The sequence below is a fragment of the Elephantulus edwardii genome, unplaced genomic scaffold, assembly GCF_000299155.1.
Source record: "Elephantulus edwardii isolate Elephantulus edwardi_28Jun2011 unplaced genomic scaffold, EleEdw1.0 scaffold00011, whole genome shotgun sequence".
Classification (NCBI taxonomy): domain Eukaryota; kingdom Metazoa; phylum Chordata; class Mammalia; order Macroscelidea; family Macroscelididae; genus Elephantulus; species Elephantulus edwardii.
The window spans coordinates 8,708,703-8,725,171 of NW_006399761.1; the positions used below are offsets into that span (position 1 = coordinate 8,708,703).

At 44.1% G+C, this 16,469-nt stretch overlaps 1 protein-coding gene across 3 annotated transcripts in view; it reads right to left on the reverse strand.

The window, feature by feature from the left end:
• The window catches only part of NRXN1 (neurexin 1), a 1,383,864-nt gene that overhangs the window by 877,553 nt on the left and 489,842 nt on the right, over nt 1–16,469 (reverse strand). The window lies entirely within an intron of this gene.

Here is a 16,469-nt window from a genome sequence, read left to right on the forward strand (position 1 = left end):
GTCAATTGTCTCATGAAAGGTCTTCTTTTCCTTCACCGCCCCTCCCTTCTTTTCAAGCATGATCTCTCCTCCAATGAACAGCCTCACCCAGCTATATATTCAAAGTACAAAAGGCAAAGCTTCACCATCCTTGTCTCCAAGGAGCACTGTGGCTGCACTTTTTCTAAGACCTATCTGTTTGCTCTTTTGCCAGTCTATGGGATATTCAGGACCCTTCTCCAACACCACACATCAAAGGCATCAATAATTCTCCAGTCATCCTTGTTCGTGGTCCAGCTCTCTGATGCATAGCGGGTGATTGAGAAGACTATGGCCTGAATTAGGCGCACCTTAGTTTTCAAACTGACATCACTGCTCTTCAGCACTGTGGAGAAGTTCCTCACTTGCTCACTGCAATATGTCTCCTGACTGCCTGACTGCTGGGACTAAGGGCGTTGATTGTTGACCCAAGGAAGAGGAATTCATCGACAGCTTCAATCCTTTCTCCATCTCTCAGAATACTGACTGTTGGTCCAGCAGTGGAGACTTGTTTTTCTGATACTGATATACAGCCCATACTGAAGGCTGCAGCCCTTGGTTGTCTGAAGCAAGTGTCTCAAGTCCTCCTCACTTTCAGCAAGCAAGGGTGTGTCATGGGCATACATATTACACTAGGGCTCCTTAAAATAGTGATCTAAACAAAGAAACCCGACAAAAAACGACCTTCACTGCCATATGTTGCTGTGGTCACTGAGTCGGAAGCAACCCCAAGTTGATCCTGACCCTTCTGCCACAGAGCAGCTGGTAGATTTGAACAGCACACCTTCAGGATTGCACTTCAGCTTCTTAACACTAGGGCACCATAGCTCCATCTAGCTGGAATCATTTACAGGTGGCCTTCCTTTGGGTTTTCAGAGGCTGTAAATTGACAACCCCTTTACTCACTAGGCCACAAGTTGTTGTTTTTATGTGCTGTCGAGTTGCCTGTGACTCAGAGAGACCCTGCTCTATCCTGTGCCAATCTTATTGTATCTGACACATCTCCCTCTATTACCCCAGTCGCTGAATCAGTCCATCTCATTGAGGGTCTTCCTCCCTTGCGCGATCCCTCCAACTCCTAAGTTTGATGTCCCTCTCCAAGAACAGGCCCCACCTTGCAACATGTCCAAAGAATGTCAGACAGAGCTTCAGAATCTTTGCCTCCAAGGAGCACCCTGGCTTCACCTTCTCCAGGACAGACTGATCATTCTCTTAACAGTCCATAGTATATTCAACACTCTTCCTTCTATCATCACTAGACATTGGCCAGTTCTCTGATGCATAGCAAGTGATTGCAAAGACCACGGTGTGTATCAGACACACCTTAGTTTCCAGACTGACACTGTTGCTCTTCAGTACTCTGAAGAGGTGTCTCCAACAGCAGACTTTCCCAATGCAATATACCTTTTAATTTCCTGGCTGATGGTGCCAAGTGTATTGATTGTGGAGCCAAGCAAACTGAAGCTGTTAACAATCTCAGTCTCATCACCATCTATCATGTCATCTAATCAGTCCAGTGGTGAGAATCTTTGTTTTCTTGATATTGAGCTTCAGCCCATATTGAAGGCTGCCGTCCTTAACCTTCTGCAACAAGTGCTTCAGATCCTCCTCAGTTTCAGCAAGCTGGGCTGTGCCATCTACATAATGTAGATTGTTGATGAGTCTTCCTCCAATCCTGATGCCACATTTCTCCTCCCTCCAGGATAATCGTTTTGCAGACAGATTTAAAAGGTATGGAGATAGGACACATCCCTGGCGTACACCTTCCCAATTTTGAACCATACCAGGTTTTCTTGTTCTGTTCTGACTACTGTTTCCTGATCAAAGTGCAGGTTTCCCACAAGCATGATGAAGTGTTCTGGTTTTCCCATTCTTCTCAGAGTCAGCCACAGTTTGTTGTGATCCACACAGTCAAACGTCTTTGCTTAGTCAATGAAACACAGACATTCCTCTAGTGCTGTTTTCAGCAGAGATCCATCTAACATTAGCTATAATAGATCTCCCAGTAAAATAGCAATGCTGTTGTTATGTACTATCGACTCAGAACTCTGTACTGATTTCCCAGTGGATTTTCATGGATACTAACATGGGAGTTGACTGGTGGGTCTGAACTATTCCTTCCTTTAAGGTTGGCAGTGCAACTTCTTAACAAGCCATGAGAGCTAGTAAAGATAAAATATGAAGATGTTTAAAAGATAAAATTTGGGGTTTTTTTGTTCCCCTCCAGGGCTGCTTTGTTAGAGTTTTCTTTCTTTCTTTTTGAAAAATTACTTGCTTGTATTACTGATGTCCTAGACTTATGCCTGTCAATAACGCTATGCTATGACTATTCCATGAGGAAATCAAAAGATGCACTGCAGTGGGAAAATCTGGGAAACCCTCCAGTGGGTTTTCAAAGGCAGTCAACTTCAGGGGAGGAGACTGTCCAGCTTTCTCCAGTGGAAGAGCTGGTGGATTCGAACTGAAGGCCTTTGGGTTGGCAGGACAACTGTGATGTGCTCTGTGCTGAAAGTGACAAAGCAGAGAATAACCTCAGAGAAACTGCATCGAGAGACAAAGGAGCATCTTTGCCTCTCTGCATTTTCTGGTTTATATGTTATTGCAACAGAAGGAACTACGCAGCAGTTCTTTCTCAGAACTGGAAGGAGCCAGACTGGATCTAAAATAGATCAGGCTAAGGGCACAAAGAATTTGTCAAATTTTTGGCATTTGCATAAATCCCTTCTTGTTTTCTCACAAGAGTTTTAAAAGGAGAACTGCTATCTTCCTTACTTCAAATGAGATGGGAGACTTTTCTTTGTTTTCCTGAACTTGATTTGTTTTATATTCTTAAAACACCACAGGCCAATGTGTGGCTTTGAGAATGTTCATTTCTAGAACATGCTATCTTGTAATTCGTAGGGCAGAATTGAAGAGCCTAAAAGTCTGTAGTGGCTGTTGGAAAAATATAGCTATTCTGTGAGTCAGTTCAGGCTCTACCTGAGCTGCTTCCTGGAGAAGCATCTTTCAGTAAAGTAGAGAATCTATGACTCAGCAGGACACACCTGCAAGATGGAGGTCACCTGTAGTCACAACGAATGAGCTGATTTTTCAAATATTAAACACACAGTAGGTTTCAGTTAGAATAACTGAGGGACCCTGATTATTAAAGAATCCCTTTCCATTTTTATCCAGGCTATGAATCTTGTGGGAATTAGTAAAAGCTAGTTTAAAAATGGTTTTTTCAAGCTAAGCTACATGATCAAACAAAATCAAGGTATTATCTCTAGGTATAACATAAAAAACGTGTGTCCTGAGAAGCTGTGGTATATTCACACAATGGAATACAATGCTGCATTGAAAAACAAGGAACTCATGAAATATTATTAAAAATGGGTGACCCTGGAGGACATTATGCTGAATGAAAGACCTCAGTCACAAAAGGACAAATACTGCATAGTGCCACTGTTGTAAAATGGGACTGACATCAGGGATGGGAGAGACTGAGAAAGATGAAATGAATAATGTATACTGCATTGAAACAGATGAGAGAGAAAACTGTTTAAAAGGGATATATGATTAGGTATTATTGTCATGACAGGAGTCCAGAATGAAGGCTGCACAGTGGAGTGGACCTAGGGGGAAGGAATTGTGTAACAATGAAAGAATTTTTCTTTTACTTTTCAAAGAGAAGAGCGAACTGGGGGGCTGGGGGGAATGGGCAGGGAGAAAAGTGCAACAATGAATGAATAGAAATCCAAAGTCTCTGTAAATTTTCATTAAAATGAATTTTAAAAAATGAGTGTTCTGTGCAGAAAATGACTAGGAAGAAGAGAAAAAGCAAATCTCTCTTTTTTTTTTTAAAGAATAAATGAGGCATGTGGAAAGGCCATCCTAAATGAATTGAAAAGTGGTAACTATCAAACATACATAGACTGTGACAATTAAGGGAGCTCTCGTGGCCTAGTGGCAAGAAGCTGCATTGCAATCCTGAAGGCATGCTGTTCGAATCCAACACTGGAGAAGGAGAGGCAATCTCTTCTTGTGCCAGTCGAATCTGATTCACTGGTACACAAGGGAAAAAAAGCCCGAAAACAACATATATACACTGTGACAATCAAAGAAAGGAAAACGAGACAGTATCTGCAGGCACCGCAGGGATCTTCATGAAGAATTCCTGGAAGGAATGAGAATAATTCTGAGGATAAATGTGTTTACTCATGACTTTGGAATCTGTCTGCTGATGGCTTGTGTTTCTCGAGGCTCTGCTTACCGAAAGGCCATTCCTTCTAACCCACCAACCACTCTGTGGAGAAACAGGAGCAATGTCTCCTCTGGCAGAGAACCTCCAAATCCATTCACTCTTGACTCAAAGTGGCCCTCCATTGGGCTCACAATGGTGTACATTTTGACAGGAGGTGGTTCCTGTAGAGCAACTGGGGGATTCAAACTGCTCACCTGCTGGTTAGCAGCTCAACGTGAAAAACTACTATGCCTCTGTGGTCTCGGAATCCTGATTACTTGGATGATGCTGTTGTTCTTGTGTACCACTGAGCTGGAAATGAATGACAGCTGAACCTCCGGCAGGTTTTTAGAGGCAGGAAATTTCACAGGAGGAGACTGCTCGTTATTCCTAAGGAGCAGTTGGTGGATTCAAACTGTGTGCCTTCAGGATTGCAGCGCAGCTTCTTACCACTAGGCCACCAGATTGCCCTCGGAGACATAGGAAATTGTGCTAAGTTAGAATCAGCTTGATGCCAACAGGCATTATTGAGGTCCACATGAGGAGGCTCCTGTTAAGGGGGGGTCTTCTCCCCTCTTCTGTGGCATGACTGCAGGAATGTCCCTGCAGTTTTCTTTCTCCTCCAAAATTCCGAGTAGGTCACATTTTTCCAGTGGCTCACCACACTTTTTATTTCACATTTGGGGAAGAAAACACCCTGAAACGTAAATGTTGCCATGTGTTTTTGTTCTTCCATGTACAGAAAAGGTACATGGTCTTTGCCAAACGAAGAGTATAAGACAATATATGAGAACAGTGGATGAGCCGAAGAGGGGAAAAAAATGGAGAAATAATCAGAGTTTTCTCAAGTTCCTGGGATATTTACACAAAGGACATACTGCGTTTGTCGCCCAACATGCACCCTGACATAATGCGGGTGTTACGGTGTGGACACCTTGTGCTCCGGGAGGGCTACCGTGATCACATTTTAGAACGAGCCATCTTTTCCACAGTGGGAGAGAATGCTTATGTAAGACGGGATAACTTCTGAACCGCAACTCCCTCCCAGTAGCTTGTGAATTTTTATGGGGAAAAAAGTTTCTAAATGTAATTAAAGGCTGAGCTGATCTAATTAGGCTGATGAAATTTTCAGTAGGGAATGAATTCCCTTTAGCGTGTCACTCTGTGTCCCCTCACTCCAGAATCCTTCCTTAGGCAGATTGCAAGCAACCTTTCATGGTGGCATCCTAAATTACCACGCACAGGAGAAGTCTCCACTCCAGCAACTGCCTAGACAACCCCAGCAGGTACATATGGCTTAAAAAATAAACTTCAAAGGAAGGATGCTGAGCTGTTTTATTGGACACACAATCTCTTTCTGCCTCTTTTATTTCATTTTCATACTAACAAACTAGGTAGAAGAATGTGCGGCGTACAGAAGGGAGGTCAATCCTGTTTTACAACAGTGGCACCATGCCCTCTCTTGGAAGGAAGGAAGGAAGGAAGGAAGGAAGGAAGGAAGGAAGGAAGGAAGGAAGATAGATAGATCACTCCATTGCGGAAGCTCAAAACACAAGCTCCCCAGTGCCAGCAGACGGAGGCAGCTCTCTACTAGACTTGACTCCCTCGATTCCAATTTCCAGCCTCACTGGCAGTGTGGAGGTGCACTGTTAACATGGTGAGCTATTCTGCTAACCAAAAGGCCGTGTGTCCCCAGCTGGTCAGATCTGGCAGTGGCTCTGAACGATGGTCTCTCATTAAGCTTTCCAACCCTAGACACCCAATAGACAGTTACTGAGAGTCAGAGGTGCGTCAGTGGTAGGGAAGTGTTTGTGTCTCTAAAGCTTTGAGAAAACAAAACTTTTTTTTTAAAAAGCCACCTTTTGGTGATGTTTCAGTCATAGCAGTACTAGATAACAAAACAGTTTTGAAGGGCTGTAACTTTTTCTTAGGGCCTGTCTTCTAAGACACTCCTGGAACAGGGGTTTAACATCTCAACTAGGAGTCAAGCTGTTTAATAATCATTTGTGTCATGTAAGGATTTCTTGAGAGGGTCCTAAGGAAAGAATTGAGTGCAGATCTGTTTAATACAAGGACTCTGTGGATGTGGGGTTTCCCATTGTTTAAACTCTTCTCTCTTTCTCTCTCTCTCTTTATTCCAAGGGATCTGGAAGGACAGAGTAATGTTGGACACAAACCCATGGTGATTCTTTTTTTCAAGACACAATGTCTGGGAATGACTGTAAGAAATATGATGTGAATGAAGAAAAAAACCAAAACAGACACACAAAAATAAAATTTAACCAGAGGTATGTGGTTTTGAATCCACCAGACGCTCTGCTGGAGAAGGAGGGGCAATCTCCTTCTGTACCAGCGGATTCGATTTGACCGTACACACACCCACCAAATAAAATAAATAATAAAGTAAAACGTTAAATTTCTTTAAAAAGAGCCTACATTGGTCCTGTTATCACTAATATTATGAAGACAACCCATTCCCAGAGTGTTAATACTCACAGCCACAGAGGGTAAGGCTTAAAATACATTAGGCAGGGGATGATAAGCACACAAGTTAACCCATAACAAAATCTCTATGCAGGACAGTTATAATACACTACACACGTGGGTTACCAGGAGTTAGAGTTGATCTCATGGCAACTAAAGGATGCCTTAACATTCTCTCCTGGTTGGCCAGAGGTTGGTTTGTTTAGTGGGGGCAGAAGTAAGGGATTAAGATTTTAAAGCAGAATACCAGTAGCCAGGAAATTAAAAGATGTATTGCCATGGGAAAGTCTGCTGTTAGGGACTTCTCCAAAGTACTGAAGAGCAATGGTGGTGTCTCTTTGGAGACTAAGGTGCGTCTGATACAGGCCATGGTCTTTGCGATCACTTGTTATGCATCAGAGAGTTGGACAATGACTAAGAAGGATAGAAAGAGAATTGAAACCTTTCAGCTGTGGTGCTGGAGAAGAGTATTGAGAGTACCATGGACTGCTAGGAAAACAAACAGATTCATCCTGGAAAGGGTCAAACCGGGTGGCTCCTTGGAGGCAAGGATTCTGAGGCTCCGTCTAACATACTTTGGACATGTTTTAAGGAGGGCCCGGTCCTTGGAGAAGGACATCATGCTTGGTAGGATGGAGGGACAGTGCAGGAAGAGAAGGCCCTCTATGAGGTGGATTGATTCAGTGACTGGGGTAATTGGGATGGGTGTATCAGGGAGAGTGCAATTGGCACAGGACAGAGCAGAGTTTAGGTCTGTTGTACATAGGGTCGCTATGAGTAGCAAGCGACTCAACGGCACATAACAACAATATGGAACTTTGACAGTGTGGTCCTGAAGAATTTGTTCTGTCAAGCCAGAAGCTGCACCTCCCTGGTGGTTCCAATCCCCCAGCTAATCTGAGAGAGAAAGACGGGTAAACTCCAGCATGACTGACAGCCTGAGAAGCCCAATGGAGAAGGTTCACGATGAGTTCGTTCCAATTCTATTGCAATGAGAGAGGAGGTCACCATATGCTTCTGCTTTCATGCAGTTTTTAAAATTCTATAAAGAAACACTACTGGCAAGTCACAATTTGTGTTGTTTTGATAGAATCAGACTTTTAGAAAAATCCTATTTTTACAGGTCTCATATCCTCCAAGGACATTTGGTGGCCTAGTGGCAAGAAGCAGTGCTACAATCACAATGGCACGTGGTTCGAGGCCACCTGCTGCTCTGTGGGAGAAGGTGGGGCAGTCTCTTTCAGGGTAATTAATTGCCTCTGAAAACCAGTCAGAGGTCATCAGCTATGGGTGGGTTCTGACTCTATGGTACACCATCACCACCACCACCACCACCACCACCACATATCCTCCAGGAATTTCATAGATATGGGCTAATAGATCATGATATGCAATTACAATTGTCCTTCAATTTTTAAAACTTATTTATGATGAAAATAGAAAAAAAAAGATATATATCTATTTTAAATGAATCTATTTCCTACCACAGCTATTCAAAAGTTCTTTGCATGTTATATTAAATGAGGGATAAGTTTCTGTGAAATAATATTTAACTAATGTGCTTTTCAAAGTTGATAATCACTAAAAAAAAGTAATTAGATCATTAAGTTTTAGTTCAACCTCGCTGAGTGATTTCCTTTTAAGCTTGTTTTTAATCTGCCTTTATGTTGGCAGCACTGCTTTTACCCCACCCCCACCCCCTGGCATGCTGTTGATTCTTCCTTGTCTTAAAAAAAAAATTAAAAAATAATCCATCAAGCTGATCCCAACCACAGTGACCTCATAGTGGTCACAACAGAATTGTGTCTCAGGGGAATTTTTATCTGCTGCTTTCTTAAGTTAGATTGTCTTCTGAGGCACCTCTTAGGTGTACTCAAACTTCCAACCCTTTGGTTGCCAATATAGTCATTAAATAGCCTGAAAGACCAAAGGACTCTGTTCATATACTAACACTCCATTATGTATGTTTCCCACCACAAGTTCCCAGAATCCTGCCCTCCTACTCTGTCAGCGCTGATCATTTTAAGAGTGGCTACATATCAGATTGAAGATATCTTTTAAAATCTGAACAATAAACCCATAAATAGAGTGTTTTACTCAAGCTACTGTGATTCCACACAAAACCTAGAGCCAAGGAATTCACACAGACGTCCTGTTGAGAAAGATAAGGCGAGAATGATTACGAAAGGGATCCTTTCTCCATAACTCTGTAAAGCTGACCTACCTGAAACAAGGCAATTTGGCTCAAAATGTACATTATTGTTGTTAGGTGTCATCGAGTCGAGTACAACTGGTAGTGGCCCTGTGAACAGACGACCCCTAACCTGCGCCCTCATCATTTCTGACATACCAGAGCACAATGCTGAAGTCACCCTGTCAATTCATCTGGGTGGGGATCTCCCTCTCCTTCGCTGACCCTACCACCTTTCCAAGCATGAGGGCCTTTTCCAAGGAGTAGCCTCATCTAGCATGAAAGGTGAAGCTTTATCATCTTTGCCTCCAAGGAGCCCTCTTTTGCTGCACTTTTCCCAAGACATATCTGTTTGTTGTTTGGGCACAGAATATTCAATACTCTTCTCCAACAGCACAACTCAAAGGCATCCATTCTTTTTTTCTGTCATCCTTATCCACTGTTCAGCTCTTGCATATGCCTCAATCAGGTGCACCTAAGTCTTCAAAGTGATAGCATTGCTCTTTAGGATTTTGCAGAAGGCCCTGACAGTGGGCTTGGTCCTTATTTTTTTCCTTGCCGAAGTAGGAAGAGCAGGATCATCTAAACTGGTGGCAACTCAGAAACGGAGAAAAAACAATTCTAAAAAAAGAAAAATATCCTCTAATTGAGGTATGTTTTGATGTATTCTGCCTGTCTTCTTCCACCTTCTGTTATGCCAGGAGGAAATAAAGTGAAAGAGATTGTATAAGCCAAGAGAAAACTGGCAGAGCTTGCCAAAAACACATACACCCAACTGTGGAACAGAGAAAACTGGGAAGTGTCCAGTGCTGAGGAGGTGGGGTGCTGTGCATGCAAAGTCTTCAGAAAGGATTACATTGTGGGGGCTCTGTGGCTGCCAGCGGGGTCTAACCTGGAAGACCACCTGACTCAGGTTCTCACTTGGTTTTCTCCTGTTTTGTGAGTCTTCATATTTTTTTTTTTTACGATTGACAACCCAGCATCGAAAGAGATTTATACTGGAAGGTGACTTAACCCTAGGGTACATCTCACAAATAGAGAAAGGTGCTGTTTCCAGATCATGATGACTGCAATTACAGATCAATGCAGCTTAACACACGTAAAAGGCCATGGCTGGGCCAGCCGGAAGGCAGGTGGTTTGAATCCACCAGCTGCTCTGGGGAAGAATGACGGGCAATCTCCTTCTGTAAGATTTCCAGTCTCTGAAAATCCACGGCAGAGGGAGCTGAGAGTTTGCGTTGACTCTGAAGGGATGAGTTCAAGTTCTGAGCCTTTGCTCTGAGCCACCCCAGTGGATCAGCACACGTCAGCATGCACAAAGCCTCTTCCCTCAGATTTCAGTTTATACTGAAGATTATTCCTTTCCCTCGTCTGAAGACAGGGCTAAATTTCTAGGGATAAATGAAAGGAAGGGTCTGGGCTGTGGTTTGACTGGATTCTAATGAAAATGACGAAGACTGGGCAAGGTTTTGGGGTGGTGCTACGCCTTCCCCAACACCTATCACCTTATCTTTGTAGAAACCTATGTCTTTAGCTCTGGTGACTTACAGGTAAGAAATTGTGCTACAGTCCCAAAGGCACATGGTTCAAATCCACCAGGGGCTCTGTGGCAGAAGAATGGGCAATTTCCTCCTGTGTGATTACTGCTTCTGAAAACCCATTGGAAGGTTGATGGTACAAAACAACATATTTCACATATCCCTTCATTCTGAAAGACGCTCTCCACTCCCTGACAATCCAAATCATATTACTGTTGTTCTTGTGTACCCGTAACTGACCCTCCGGCGGGCTTTCAGAGGCAGTAAATGCCAGAGGAGATTTCCCATCCTTCCCCCATGGAGCAGCTGGTGGATTCGAGGCATGTACCTTGGTGTTGGCAGCACAATTCCTTACCACTAAGCCAACAGTGCTCCCTCACAGTCGTCCCTCAAAACTCTCAGTGCCATTCTCCTTTGTGAATATTCCATGTCGACAAATACTCTCACTGATTTTGAACTCAAACAGATGAACAATGCCGCAGAATGTAATAACTCACTCCTCACAATCTGGTAGCATTCCTAAAAGTTGTTTTTGTTTATAGCAAATTTGAGAGCTCCTACAATGAAGGCAAAAATGACAGAGCTTCGTCCCACATACATCGAGCATGTTGTTAGGAGTGTCCTTGGAGAAGGACATCACGCTTGGAAAGTCCACGAAGGAGGGGAGGACCAACCAGCTTGGCTGACATCAATGGGCTGTCGTGTGTCAGGAAGCGTGAGGATGGCTCAGGATAGCACCGGGTCCAGATCTGCTGTTTAGAGAGTCGCTCTGGGTCATACTCGACTCGACAGCACTTAAGGGCAACAATCTTTAAAGCAGAGACATAAAGTTTCAAGACACAGTATCTGGAGAGAAAGGAGCAATCACCTTCCTTTCGATTTAGATCTCAGAAGCACGCAGCAGGCTCAGCTATGAGCAGAAAGGCCTAGAAAACAGTACATTCAAAACCACAAAAGACTGAAATACGATCCTTTCATTAAACACCAGGCCCCAATACTATTCCTGTCACAGGGCTAGGGAGCCTGGTGGCACCGTGCACAGGGCACTGTGCAGCTAACACAAAGGTGGTAGGAATTTGGCAGTTCAAATCCACGAGTGTCTCTGCAGAAGACACATAGTCATTCTCTGGGGTGATTTACAGCCTCTGAAAACCTGCTGGAGGGTCAGCTGCGTGTGGCTCTAACTTGACGGCAGTGAGTTTGGGTTTTCTGGACACGGTGTTTAAGAAGCCCTGGTGGTGTGGTGTATCAAGTGTCAGGCTGCAAACACAAAAGGTGCTCTGGGCAAAAGATGGGTGGTCTCCTCCCATGGATCTATCACCTCATAACCCTGATAGAGGGTCTCTACACACAAGACTCCATGCAGGGGAAGTGGTCTGGACTTCGGGACCACAATGGCTGAGAGTTTAGCTGCTAATAAAACGGAAAAAGAAATCGTCAGAAGCCACTGGCCACCCTCTGGGGGAAAAAAGAAATAAACCAAGTCCTGGTGATTGGGATCTGTGAAGCTTTACAGGCAAAGAGACCTTATGGGCAGCTCTGATGTTGTTGATTGCCTTCGAGTCGAGCACGACTCATAGCGACCCTATGAACAAAAGGCCTGAAGCCCCTCTACAACTATTGACATTTATCAAAGTTCATAGAGTTTCTGAATCAGGTGGGGCCTACTCAAGTACGACTGGTGGCCTCATAAACAGAGGAGAGACACAGGCAGAGGAAGACAGTTGTGTGAAGACTGAAGCAGAAACTGGCCTCCCTCGCCACACTCCCGGCATGCCTTGGGTGCACTCTGGCGGTGTGGTGCTGCCAACCCAGAGGCCATGTCTCTCTCGCAGGTAAAATCCCCTGGCAGTTCTGTGGGAGAAAGACCGGCACTCTCCACCCGTAAGATTCCCAGCCTGAGAAACCCAGTGGAGGGTCAGTTATGAGGGGGTCCTGACTCAGTGGCACCTAGGTGAATGAAGCTGCACACCGGCCATGCCTGGGGCTACCGGAAGCTGAAGAGACACAGTTTTAGAGAGGGCGCAGCACTGCCACGACCCTGAATTACATCATCCAGCCTCAGAATGCCACAGAACTGCCCTGCTGTCTTATACCACCTGTGCTGCTGCTCTTCAAGTCAGACGTGACTCACCGTGACCCTATGGAGAAGAGATATGAGCCCTGGCCTATCCTGAGCCACACTTACCACCTCCTGATCCCACTATAGCCCCTGTGTCAATCCATCTCATTGAGGGGCCTCCTCTCTTCCTCTGACCCTCCACCCTTCCAAGCATGCTGTCCCTCTCCAAGAAATAGCCTCTCCTAGTACATGAGACAAAGCCTCAGTGTCCTTTCCTCCAAGGTGCACTCAGGCTGCACCCTCTCAAAAACATATGTTTCTTCTGGCTGACCATGCGACATTTTCAGAGCTCTTCTCCAACACCACACCTAAGGAACGAACACACGTGGGAAAGACCTACAGATGTACAGTCTTAAACGCCAGACATTACCAATGATATATAGCATTGTAATTACTTGCAATGCATCGGAGAGCTGGACAAGGGCTAAGGATTATGGAAGAAGAACTGATGCCTTCAAATTGTGGTGCTGGAGAAGAGTCTCAAACACTCTATGGACGGCCAAGAAAACAAACAGGTCTCTGTCTTGGAGTGGGTGAAACCAAGTTCCTCCCTGAAGGTTAGAATTTTGAAGCTCTGTCCGACACACTTTGGGAACATGGCCAGGAGAGACCAGTCCCTGGAGAAGGACATCATGCTTGGAAGGGTGGAGGGACAGCGCAGGAGAGGAAGATCCTGGATGAGATGGATTGACACAGTGACTGGGGCAATGGAGGGGTAGGTGTGTTGGAGTCAGTGAGATAACTCAGGACAGGGCAGGCTTCAGAGCCATTGTACAGGGTCACTATGGGTCGCAGGCCAACTTGAAAGCACATAACAACATCAGGTTCCTACGTGGCACAAATAGTTTGCCCTTGTCGCTCTATAGCTAGCGGCTTAAACCATCTAGCGGAATCTAACTTGACAGCAATGAGTTGCCTGGTTTTGGTTTTGTTTTGGTTCGGTTTTGAGTGGTGCCTATGCATTTGAAAGATGGGCAATGAACAGGATGGCAGAGGAAGAGTCGATGCCGATCATTCTGGGGTTGAAGAAGAGTATTGCATAGCTGTTTTGGAGGAAGTACAAACAGGGAGCTGCTTTGAGGCAAGAAGAGTGAGACTCAGTCTCACACACTTTGGGGGGGGCATGCTTTTTTTTAAAAAAGGATTTTGAGTCAGAATCAACAACCAGCCTCAGTTTCCTGGTCTGCAGCACAGCTCATAATGAATTCACCATCCCTCTTAGGGAGACTTATGATGAAATGGGCTCCTTTACGCGGCCTTCGTTCTTTGAAATAATCGCTTTAAAGATTTTTTCTCTTAAACCCCAAGAAATGTCCTTTGCCCTAGTTTTCTACCCCAGGAGTCTGGTTCCTCTTCTTCAGCCTGACTGGCACTTCCTGGCAAGCTGTAAATGATCGAATGCTTTGACACACTTTGTCTTGCCCTGGCCTGATGCTTGCTTGCCCAGTGATTGGTAAATACCATGTAGGGCTTGGTCGTTATATTACGCAAATCAAGTGACTCTCTATTATAGACAATGTGAATGCAATCACTTTGGCTCATTAGGTTAATTAATTGGTTTGTGCTTCTGCTTGGAGGATCACACGTTGAAAATGAATGTATTTCTCTAGGAAGCCAGACCCACAAAGTTTTCCAAAAAGAGAAGAGGTAAGATGAGGGAAGGAACAGAGAAAGATGATGAGGAACTTTCCGTAAGAGCTGAAATACTGAGAGAAAAAAAAAAATTAAATGAATTTTCTTTTAAAGCTGTAACACTGAAGTCAGAGGACTGGAAGGGGGACAGGATCTTACGGCAGAGCCCATGGAGACATGGTAGGGGGCCCTTGAGTACAGACAGTGGCAAAGACAGAAAGCAGCAATTGGAAAGCAGATCACAGAGAGCTGAACAAAAAGGCACAATGACTATGCCATTGACCATGTCACCATAAAGAAATGGTCCAGAAACAGGTTGAAGGCAAAGAGACTGAGCAGCTGAGCGGGGGTCTGAAGAACCAAGAGAAGACTCGTCTTGAGGCAGCTGAGAGGAGGCTTGCCTTGGGGGGTGGGGGTAAGAAGGGATCTGTCTTGAGGGATAGAGGGCAGGCCTGTACAGCAGAGAAGTGTTCTGCACGGCAGAGACACGGGTCTGTTTGCTTGGCTGGCTGTGAGGAGCTGAGTGAGATGACAGCACTGAGGAAGGAAGGAGCCTTTAGGACTTGGCCACACTCGTCCTGATCCTAACCCCGAGTTGTAGCCTGATTCTCATCATCTGCAGTTAAAGAACCCTGATACTTCCCCTAACAAAACCCTCAACTCTAAGCGCAAGACATCTGTGAGACTAGACAGCCAACAGTCAAATCCAAACAGAGACACAATCGTGCTGAGGAAAAGGGGCTTAAGCCACGGTTGCTGACGGAATGGGACAGCAGCATCGGGGAACTTAAATCTGGACTATACAGTTGAGCTCTGTCTTCTAGGAATTGCTTTGAGCTGATTCTTACATTTGTAATTGTTCATGCAGAAACCCACATCAAGTTCTTTGGATGGTACGAGACACAAATAAGAGCCTTGGACATGGCAATAGTAACATTATCAGCGTCACCATAACAAGGGGGTACCAAGGATCGTTACTAGTCTTCACAGAGCTGAACCCAGTTCTGTGTCACACCACATACAAAGACAAAAGGTTACTCTGGGAGAGACACTTACCTTGTCGATTCAGCCTTTCAGAACTGCTTATTCTTGTAGCTGCTGAAACTACAACACACTGTATCTATCACAGGACAGTTCTGCATATATCCACATACAAGGCAGTTCAACACTCCATATTTTCACATCAACATAAAGCAGGTAAGGATAATATTAAGTGGTGAAGGGTTTGGGCAATTTGGTTTCTTTTTCACTGAAGCTTACCTGAATCAAGAGTGCATGGTCAATCCTTCTGTCTGTCTGTCTGTCTGTCTGTCTATCTATCTATCTATCTATCTATCTATCTATCTATCTATCTATCTATCTATCTATCTATCTATCTACCTACCTACCTACCTACCTATCTACCTACCTACCTACCTACCTATCTACCTGCCTATCTATGTTTTTACCTATCTACCTGCCTACCTATGTTTTTATCTGTAAAAGAAATTGAATAACCTCAGTTAGTAAAATTTCTGTTTAGAAGTTCCTATCATTACAAAGCATTTATAAAATGAAGAGAAATTTCGGTTTCTTTTATAACCAAAAGTAATCTGATGATGCCTGAATGAAAACGGAACACTCAAGTTGAAATTTAGGACACTGTCAACCCCATTCTTGCCCTACACCCCAACAAGCTCCAGATCTGTCCAAAGCTAGATCCAACAATGACAGTGAACACAAAGCTGGGGTTACTGTCCTGTCCTTTTTAGCTGAAAAGATTAGATCCAGAAAATAGTAACCTCACTAGATAATCAAATAACTTTGTTTCTTCAGAATATGTTTAGAACATAAGATCATTCTAGAAGACTTCACTTTATATCATCTTTCCTTCTGTTGTAACCTACTTTTTCTTTTACCTGAAATTCTCAAAAAAAGTCACCACTGTACGCCACACCTGCGTACATAGTACATGAGGTATTTAGGTAGACAAGAACAAGTTTTCAGCTGATCTTTAGACCCAATGTCTCTTTCTGTTTGCTTTCCTTTGTGATTATCTATCTGTCTGTCTGTCTATCTAATCTTTGTTTTTCTTCTTTCTTTTTTCTATCATCTATCTATCTATCTATCTATCTATCTATCTATCTATCTATCTATCTAATCTTTCCCTTCCTTCCTTCTTTTTCTCTTTTCTTTTTCTTTCCTTTTCTTCTCCCTCCCTCCCTCCCTTCCTTCCTTTTCTTTCTTCTCTCTCTCTTTCCCGTCCTTTCTTTCCTTTCTCTT